Genomic DNA, 11,341 nt, shown 5'->3' on the forward strand with positions numbered 1-11,341 from the left:
GTGAAGCATCATAACAAGACACTGGACTTGAAGAAAGAGGAGTGATGATGACAAACTGTACAACAGGGCCTGCCGTGTATGGACACCCCACACACACACAAACACAAACACATGCGCACACACACACTGCATATTTTAAATGATTATAATTATCACAAGGGATAAGATTGAGAGAGAGAGAGAATAACCATTTGACTCCATGTACATCAGACTGCTATAATGCCTGATTGTTGTCAAGAACTTTGCTGTAGGGTCACCATAGATGAATGGCATGATTTTTTAATGCTCATTTCAAATACTATGAATTCTACATCTTTTGTCATTGTAATTTTAATTTGATCAGGTAACAAACACATTTCCTTGTGGCTTCAATGTTGCTACAATTGAAGGTCAGACTTTCAGAGATTACTGTTACATGCAAGTGTTGTAGATTACCTCTCTGGATGTATAATTGTTACTGATATGGAGAGAGAGATTTCTGTTGATTTTGTTACTTTTTGTTGATATGTGTTTGGCCAGAGTTCAACAGGACCTTTCAGATGTGCTCCCAGAGAAGCAAAGACAAAGAATGTTACATTGATAGAAATGTAAATATTGCTTTAGTCCTGAGAAGCTATCGCGATGCCCATAATGATTAACACTACTTCCTGTTATAGCAGGACACACAGACACGTACTACAATACTCCTCTTTCACTGCATGTCACCTGAATACAGTACATGTGCCCTTTTGGAGCTTGGTTTGTGAATGTACAATATGAAATAAACAATAGTAAATGTCAATCAAGCAAGTGTGAAGTATTATCATTAAATATCAAACATACATACATAATATCAACAAACCATTCCTGAAGCTCCAGCTGTAACTCCCTGTCCCCACAGAAACCCCTCTGCTACTGTACTAACTCCCTCATCCTGCTGTTGGTCTAATCACCTCTTCTTCTCAAGTTTCTCAAACCCTATCACCAAACCAATGCTCCCTCCCAAAAGTCCTAATCCTATCCCCCCCACAGCCATACAAGTTGTCATTGACATCCTTGTTAATCCAGCCACACATGCCCCAGCAGCTGCCCCTACCACTACACCCAGTAGTAACCCTGCCGCCCAGGGCTGGACTGGCCATCTGGCATACCGGGCATTTGCCCGGTGGGCCGCGGTAGTTTTGGGCCGAGCCGACCGACCCCAAAAAAAAAAAAAAAAAGTTTTTTTTTTTTTTTTTACCAGCCGGCCCGGCCTAAAGCTACCATCGAACGGCCCATAAATCAAAAGCTGCCATTGAACGGCCCATAAATCAGGGACAGCGGCCCATTGGCCAATTTTCGATACAGACACTGGGCTGGCCCAATCAACAGAGAGAAGGGGGGGGGGTCAGGGGTCACGCACGCACGCAGCACCAGACCTCCGTCTCAGTTTCGCGGTAGTTTTGGGCCGAGCCGGCCGGCAAAATAAATTTAGTTAGCCTGGATAGTTACTAGATAGATACTAAGAGAGATGGAGCGCAAAAGCACACTAAAACGGAAGGGAGGCTGGGAAAAACTTAGGGAGAAAAACAAAAAGAAACTCGAGGCAGATGCTGCCAAATGTGTAAACATTAGGGACATGTTTGCTGCACCCTCAAGTTTACCACAGCAGCAACAGCAACAGGTTGAAGAGGAGGCTGGCAGGGAGGAGCGGGAGCAGGGTACAGATACAGAGGATTAGGGTTAGGGTTGAAGAGGAGGCTAGCAGGGAGGAGCGGGAGCAGGGTACAGATACAGAGGATAGAGAGGATACAGAAGAAGCGGGCCGAGTCAGCCTGTAACCGTTGACCCGGTAAGGAAAATATAGGTAGCTGTGTAGGCAGGGCTGGACTGGGACAAAAATTAGGCCCTGGCATTTTTGGCCCAGACAGGCCCACCCCAATCGGTCGGACCACACCCACCAGCACAAAAATACTTGCCTTATATACTCGTCTTATATACTGTGCTGTACAGTCATATGACAAACTGTAGTATTCCCCCAAACCACTACAAAGACGACTACATACAGTAAGCAATGGTACCAGTGCAAGTAGACCAGTGTACTCAGTGATCAGATTCCAGAGCGAATTTACGAACGCAGCCTTGTTGTTCTAGATTTTTTTTTCCATTATCAACCTATCATTGCGCTTTAGAGTAAAACAAAGCACGCAACTGTCGCGTCTATCTTTTCATGGCAACTCTACATTGTGATTTACAAGGGATATTAACTAATATTAAGTAATATTATTACTTGGTTACATTTTGCAATTGATCCGCGGTACACATGCGTGCCGAACCGTGGGGGGCGATCCGTTACACCCCTACACAGCTACCTATATTTTCCTTACCGGGTCAACGGTTACAGGCTGACTCGGCCCCGCTTCTTCTGTATCCTCTCTATCCTCTGTATCTGTACCCTGCTCCCGCTCCTCCCTGCCAGCCTCCTCTTCAACCTGTTGCTGTTGCTGCTGTGGTAAACTTGAGGGTGCAGCAAACATGTCCCTAATGTTTACACATTTGGCAGCATCTGCCTCGAGTTTCTTCTTGTTTTTCTCCCTAAGTTTTTCCCAGCCTCCCTTCCGTTTTAGTGTGCTTTTGCGCTCCATCTCTCTCAGTATCTATCTAGTAACTATCCAGGCTAACTAAATTTATTTTGCCGGCCGGCTCGGCCCAAAACTACCGCGAAACTGAGACGGAGGTCTGGTGCTGCGTGCGTGCGTGACCCCTGACCCCCCCCCCCCCCCCTTCTCTCTGTTGATTGGGCCAGCCCAGTGTCTGTATAGAAAATGTACCAATGGGCCGCTGTCCCTGATTTATGGGCCGTTCAATGGCAGCTTTCGATTTATGGGCCGTTCGATGGTAGCTTTCGGCCGGGCTGGCTGGTAAAAAAATATATCTAATTTTTTTTTTTTTTTTTTTTTTTTTTTTTTTAATTATTTTTTTGCCGGTCGGCTCAAATTATTTTTTTGCCAGCCGGCCCAAAACTACCGCGGCCCACCGGGCAAATGCCCGGTATGCCAGATGGCCAGTCCAGCCCTGTGTGTAGGGGTGTAACGGATCGCCCCCCACGGTTCGGCACGCATGTGTACCGCGGATCAATTGCAAAATGTAACCAAGTAATAATATTACTTAATATTAGTTAATATCCCTTGTAAATCACAATGTAGAGTTGCCATGAAAAGATAGACGCGACAGTTGCGTGCTTTGTTTTACTCTACAGCGCAATGATAGGTTGATAATGGAAAAAAAAATCTAGAACAACAAGGCTGCGTTCGTAAATTCGCTCTGGAATCTGATCACTGAGTACACTGGTCTACTTGCACTGGTACCATTGCTTACTGTATGTAGTCGTCTTTGTAGTGGTTTGGGGGAATACTACAGTTTGTCATATGACTGTACAGCACAGTATATAAGACGAGTATATAAGGCAAGTATTTTTGTGCTGGTGGGTGTGGTCCGACCGATTGGGGTGGGCCTGTCTGGGCCAAAAATGCCAGGGCCTAATTTTTGTCCCAGTCCAGCCCTGCTGCCGCCCATGGGATCACTCCACTCAGGACCTCAGGGGAGAGGGCACACTTGATCCACCTACTTAAGTCAGAGTCTGTAGACTCTGGGGAAGGCCTGGCAGCAGGACAGAGCCTTGAGCCATTACTATTAATGATCAAGATGCAAGAAAATAGAATCCAGTCAGATTTGTTATTCGTCTTTATTTGCACACACACATATACAATACAGGTGCAACGACAAGAAACATAAAAGTGAGATAAGAATCCCAGAAGGGCTGACACACATGAACCGTATCAAAATAAAATAAAATAAAATAAAACATTTATAGACAAACGAAATATAGGAATTCCACCCAGAGCCTCTCTTCATTTGAATGGAGAATTTGTCATTGCTACAACGGAAGAAAAAAACGATTCTGAAGCTACAGCCACAACTCCCTGATCTACAGTTGAAGCCCCTTCTACTGTTAAGAGTCCCTCAATCTGCTATTGGTCTAATTACTGCCACTTGTGTTTACCTGTTGGACCGGCATCATGCAACCCCTCGGGCCCTATCATAGCTCCTGCTATCCCTCCCATGGCTGCTGCAGTCCCCAGGCCCCCCACTTCACACATGACTAAACCTGCTACAGCCACACCGCCCACCCCAAACGCTGCCCCCATAGCTGCCCCAGCCAATATTGCCTTCACCCACATCTTCACTTCTTCTAGGACCTCAGGAGAGAGGGCAGCTTTCATCCATTGACGGAAGTTAGAGACGAGAGACTCTGAGGAATGGTCCATCTGTGGCTGATCCATCTGCCTTGGGACAGCCTCTGCCTCCATCTTCCTTTGTATGACCGCTTTTGCCCCTCTCAACAATTTGTTGGTGTAGCACTCTCCTCCGTTCTTCTGCACCATCCCCTCCACCTTCTCCAGCAGCCCTGATGTGGTATCTGTTCCCACATCTCCCCAGCAGAGCCTTGAGCCCATCTGGAGCTGTCTGGAGGTACAACTGCCTCTCCATACTTCCTTGTGACATACTCACTGTACAGCTTGCAGATGTCCTTGTATGTGGATCCACATGTCCATGGGATGCGCTGAACCAATACTCCACCATCCAGCACATACTGGACTTTTTTTCAGAAATGTACTTTTTCTGACTTTTATTCTGACTTTTATTTGGAAATGTTTTCTTCAGATTTCTTTTTTTTGGGACTTTTATTCAGATTTTTTTTGGGACATTTTTAACCCAGCCCCTCCTCACCTCTGACCCCAAGAAGCATAAATTCCCCTAGCCAATCCCCCTTTTCTCTGCTTCGATAGTGCTGTGTTTCTGTTTCTGTTTTTTGCTGCTCTCTGCTTAAGTTTCTTCATGTTGCTTGTGTGGTCTGTCCCGAATCCTAGCAGTGTCTGTCTGTGTTAAATTAGATCAGTTGGTGAATATAAGACTAGCAGCAGAGCTTCAGCAGAACTAATCCTTAAAAAAAAGAGGATCTAAAAGTTATGAGGTCACCATAAGCACTCTGCTAGACACAGATGGGGAAATAAGTATTCAAACATACATTGTTTTAAAACATTATAAATCTACATATTTCCTATAATTATTCACATGAAATTTAGACCAAACATTGGTATTAACAAAAAAAAAACTACACAACTGAAATGGCTCTCCACAGTCTAGTGAAAAGGTCCGCATGTCAAGAATTGACTCAACCTGACTCATTGTGTGGTGAACACCGCAGCCATGTTTATATCGCTAGGCGTTCCCAGGAATATTCCACATAAACAGGAATTCTGTGGATCATGTTTTGATGGATTGTTAGGGAAGGTTGAGACTGGGTCAGAGTGATATATGTGAATAAGTGAATGACTCAGAGTCAGTGTACTGTCAATGCACACTGGGGAGGTTCCTCTTCCAGGCTCTAGGACACATTCTTGGCACACTTGCGCTGTTCTCAGGATGTGGTGAACCAACACCACGCACGCACGCACAGAGGAATTGCTATAACACCAATCCACAGACAAGAAGATACAATTTTCATAATTTACTCAATGATATATACAATAGATTGCATAAGGAGTCATGCATTTGACAGTACCAGTTAATGTCCACTTTACAATAATCCACAAATATACAAATAATATTTCAGTTCAAGTTAATGACAGTATCACCGTTTTTGTGTGCCCATCAAATATTGCAATATTCATTGTTTAATCTTAAACATACCGGTACTTAAAACTGACCACTCAGTCAATATGCTTTTCTCTGTAACTGCACCTGGGCCAGATTTAGAGACCACGGTTAGTGGGGCACCAGTCCAGTTAGACTAACCAGGGGTCGGGTAACTTGGTACCATGGCAACCGGGTGTGACGATTGGATACTCCTACCACTAGGTGTCAGTAGAGGTCCTTGTTATAGGACAGGACCGGAGATGATGTAGTGGTAGTGACAGGACAGGAACTAATAGGGACTAGGTAGATGGAGTTGAGGTAACCAGAGCACGTTAATAAAAGTTATAAAAAGATTCTCATTGAACTGTTTCTCATTGAACGACACGAACAACACATGGTACCAGGAGTAAAACAGTGCAAGATACAACTGTGAAATGCGACATGGATTCAGTGAAGCCACCGACGAGTCTGCAACTGACGGGGAATGTCGACAGCAATTGGCGCACTTTTAAACAACAGTTTCTACTCTACATTACAGCGTTGGGATTGGAAACGAAGCCGGACACCAGGAAAGTAGCACTCTTACTAACAATAGCAGGCCCACAAGCCATAGAAGTGTATAACACGTTCGTGTTTGAGGAAAGAGATGATAACGAGAAGCTGGATAAAGTGCTCGAGAAATTTGATGCCCATTGCTCTCCCAAAAAGAACGAGACGTACGAGAGATATGTGTTCCGTTCTAGAATCCAGCAGCAGGGCGAGCCTTTCGATAGTTTTCTGACTGACCTAAAGCTAAAAGCACGGTCATGTAACTTTGCTACACTAAAGGACTCCATGATCAGGGACCAGATCGTAGTTGGTGTGGAGGATAAAAAGGTCAGGGAAAGGCTGCTGAGGGAAGCTGAGTTGACATTAGAGGGGGCAATCAAGATCTGTCATGCGAGTGAGCTGTCCCGGATTCACGCGAGGACGTTCGGCGAGATGGCAGCGGGCTCCATGAAAGTGAGTGATGATGTGACAGTTGCCGCGGTCTTCTACAAAGGAAAACAACGCGCACAAACGCAACGGACAGACGGTGAGACGTTCAACTGCAAACGCTGTGGCTCGCAGCACAAGCCAAGGGAGTGTCCAGCTTTTGGTAAGCAATGCTCTCATTGTAAAGGAAATAACCACTTTGCCAAACAGTGCTTCTCTAAAGGGAAAGAGAAAAGGATGGGAAAACCTGTAAATATAGTGGGGGAAGACACTGAAACTGACAGTGACAGTGACCCATATGTTGTTGGCATGGTGGGCTGTGAAGTAGAGCCACAGAAGCAGATAAATGCTGTCAAGCAAGATAAATGGATAGTACCACTGCAAATAAATGGGACTATAGTCACTCTGAAACTAGACACTGGTGCAAAAGCAAATCTAATCAGCATGTCTGACATCAAAGCAATGAAAGAAAAGCCAAAAATTCAAAGAAAAATGCTTGAGCTTAAGGACTATAATGGACAGAGAATTGACTGTTTAGGCACATGCAAGCTGAAAGTAACAGTGAAAAGGAAAGTGCACCACTTACTCTTCTCTGTGGTAGCTGAAGGACTAGACTCACTGATAGGTGATAAAGCATGCGAAGATTTAGAGCTGGTGAAAAGAGTGTACTGCATCAACACAACTGTGAGCACATCTAGTGACTCTGTTGAATCCATAGTGCAGAGCTATTCAGATGTGTTCAAGGGCTTTGGTGAACTGCCATTCACCTATAAAATCCAGCTCAAAGAAAATGCACAGCCAGTTGTGCATGCTGCACGAAGGGTCCCAGCACCATTGAGAGACCGTCTAAAGGAGGAACTAAACAGGATGACAACACTGGGTGTAATAAGGAAGATTGAAGAACCAACAGACTGGGTCAATTCAATGGTGTGTGTGAAAAAGAAAAACGGTGACCTAAGAATATGCATGGACCCAAAAGATCTAAACGAGAACATCAGGCGTGAACACTACCAGATACCCAAGCGTGAGGAAATCACCTGTGAAATGGCGGGTGCAAGATACTTCACAAAGCTTGATGCATCACAGGGGTTCTGGCAACTCAAATTAGAAGAGAGCAGCACCAAATATTGCACCTTCAACACTCCTTTTGGTCGATACCGCTTCCTCAGACTTCCATTTGGAATAATCTCTGCGTCTGAAATATTTCATAGAGCAGTGGAACACATCATCGAGGGGCTGGATGGAGTTCGAGCCTATGTGGACGACATCATTGTCTGGGGCTCCACAATCCAAGAACACAATGAGAGGCTGACAAAAGTGCTGGAGAGCATACGGAAGAATGGACTGAAGCTCAACAGGAGCAAATGCCAGTTTGGAGCTCAGGAAATAGTCTTCCTTGGAGACAAGCTCTCAGCACAAGGTGTCCAACCCGACCAGGAGAAAATCAACGCCATACTCGACATGCCGAGGCCCACAGACAAAACAGGGGTGCTACGCATCATGGGGATGGTCAACTTTATAGGTAAATTTATCCCCAACCTATCAGCGAAAACATCCTGCATCCGTGGGCTCCTGCACAATGAGAGTGTGTTCAAGTGGACCTCCAAACATGAGCATGAATGGCAAGTGCTCCAGAGAGCACTAACCACTGCACCTGTGCTAACATTCTTCGACCACACAAAGAGGATTAAAGTGTCCACAGATGCATCAAAAGATGGGATTGGTGCAGTACTCCTTCAGGCTGAGGGTGAACACTGGAAACCGGTAGCCTATGCATCTAGGTCTATGACAGAAACTGAGTGTCGTTACGCTCAAATAGAAAAGGAGTGTTTAGGGCTAGTGTTTGGGCTAGAGAGGTTCCACAGCTACGTATATGGCCTCCCCTGCTTCACTGTAGAGACAGACCATCGTCCATTAGTCGCTATAATCAAAAAGAATCTGAATGAGATGTCACCAAGAATACAGCGAATGATGATGAGATTGCAAAGATACGACTTTGGACTGATCTACACACCAGGAAAGCATCTAGTACTCGCTGACGCACTCTCGCGAGCACCAACAGGGGACAGTGTCAGTACAACTGAAGAGGATGTTCAGAGGCATGTGAACATGGTGTCTGCTGTGCTTCCTGTATCAGACTCCAAGTCCAGACAGATAGCTGAGGAAACAGCGAAAGACACAGAGCTGCAACAAGTCATCAGCAACATGCAAAATGGATGGCCTCCAGGTTCCTGTCCACAGTTCTTCCATGTCAGAGGTGAGCTGAGTGTAGTCTATGGGCTGCTGTTGCTAAAACACGACAGAATCATCATCCCAAGAGCTCTGAGGCAGGACATGCTACGGAGGATCCATGAAGGTCATCTCGGTGTCGCAAAGTGTAAAAGAAGGGCGAGAGATACTGTCTACTGGCCTGGAATCAACAAAGACATAGAGAGACTGATAAGCAGGTGTCAAACATGTCAGGAGCATAGGAACAAGCAAACCAAAGAGCCCATGATAGTAGCTGATGTGCCAGCAGCACCGTGGCACAAGGTAGGAATGGACTTGTTTCATCTCAAAGGAAGAGACTATGTAGTAGTCATTGACTATTATTCCAACTTCCCTGAAATGGCACTGCTAGCAAACATGTCATCAGCCTGTGTCATAACACACACAAAATCGATCTTTGCCAGACATGGCATACCACATACCGTTGTGTCTGATAACGGACCATGCTTCAGTAGCGGAGAGTGGAGAGAGTTTGCAGAACAGTACGACTTCAATCATGTGACCTCCAGTCCTCTCTATGCACAGTCTAATGGAAAGGCTGAGAAAGGAGTCCACATTCTCAAGCAACTCCTGAAGAAAGCTGCTGACAGTGACTCAGATCCATACCTTGCTCTACTCAGCTACAGAGCATCACCTCTTGAGTGTGGACTGTCACCTGCTGAGTTGCTCATGAAGAGAAAGCTTCGTACCACACTGCCGAGTTACTCACAGCAAAGAAGACGTCCAAAGCTGAAACAAAAGCTACAGCTACAGAAGATGAAGCAGAAGTCATTCTATGACAGAACAGCCAAGCAGCTTCCACCACTCTCAAGCGACGACACAGTCAGGATTCAAGGTCCTGGTGGATGGAAGACAAAAGCCACTGTTCTTGACGAAGTCGCTCCACGGTCATTCACGGTGAGAACAGAAGAAGGACAAATCTTCAGACGCAATCGCCGCAGTCTCCTAAAAACTCCAGAAGCTGTTCCAGAGCTCAGTGAAGCCTGCAGTGAGTCTGAGCCCATCCGTCCACTTCCAAGTGACTGTAACACAGACAGATATACTGAACCACACACTAACACACACATGTCAAGTGAACCTGTGATAAGAAGATCCACAAGACACATCACAAAGCCTGATAGACTGAACTTGTAAAAAAAAAAAAAAAAAAAAAAAAAAAGACAATAAGCATGAATGTGTAAGAATGTGTTTAATGTTTTGAGTTGATATGTTATACATATAAAAGAAAGTTTAAGGGTTAGTTCATAGTAAACATGTTTGGTTGTGTGTTTCAGTCAAATGCTTTAAGGACATAGCTGCAGTTAAGATTGTAGCTGATACCTGTAATTTGTGTAACTTGAACTGTTAGCTGTTTGTTATTTTTCTTACCTCAAAGAAAGGAGGATGTGACGATTGGATACTCCTACCACTAGGTGTCAGTAGAGGTCCTTGTTATAGGACAGGACCGGAGATGATGTAGTGGTAGTGACAGGACAGGAACTAATAGGGACTAGGTAGATGGAGTTGAGGTAACCAGAGCACGTTAATAAAAGTTATAAAAAGATTCTCATTGAACTGTTTCTCATTGAACGACACGAACAACACACCGGGAACTTAGTCTCTTGGGGAGAAGTTGAGAAACATCTCAAAAACGATGTATAGACAGCAGTGGTCAGCAGAGCAGAACAACATGGACATAGGATAGAGCCATGTATGGGAACCAATGTCAATTGTAAGTTACGATGGACAGATGTAAAGCTATTCTCTCTCTGTGAACAAGTATATAAGCTGTAACTTCCATCAGTACATTGCTCGGTCGCTCACTACACCACAGAGCATGCTGCCTTGGAAACATCTGTACAGAGAATGTAACCCAGATCTGCATAATACAATGATTACGATTCAACCTTCTCTCTGAGTGATCAATGTTATTCCCGGCGGAGTTTTCCCTGACCACATGACTTGACTAAACATAAATACAGTAGAACCTGACCATTAAAAACAATGGGCCTTTTTTTCCTGGTCAGGTGACATAAGTCCACCCATATGTCCTTGAAGACCAGAATCAGAATGAGTAAGACAACGAAGCTGAGAAGCTCATTGGCTACTGGCGTATGTCCATGTCCAATCACCGTCCTTCACCTGCCCTGTCTCTGTTCCAACATGTCGACCGTCACATAGGCTGTGAGCGGGGTCGGGGTCGTCTTGCTGAGCTGCTTCGTCTCCAACAGAAGCTCGCTCTCCTCCGTGACGCCCTGCATAACCTGACTCCCCAACCCAAAACCCAAGCCCACAGGAAGTTCCACCGGGCTCTGGTTCTTGTAGGGGTTGATGGGACAGCTCTCGAAGGTCTGGATGACTGAGGAGACAGTGGTCATCTCCGCAGGGGGGGCTAGATGCTCGTCAGGGTGCCCCAGTCCAGGGGGGTTCCCTGGGCCTACGCCTGAGTCCATGCTCCCCT

Source organism: Nansenia antarctica (assembly GCF_963989245.1).
Source record: "Nansenia antarctica genome assembly, chromosome: 4".
Lineage (NCBI taxonomy): Eukaryota > Metazoa > Chordata > Actinopteri > Argentiniformes > Microstomatidae > Nansenia > Nansenia antarctica.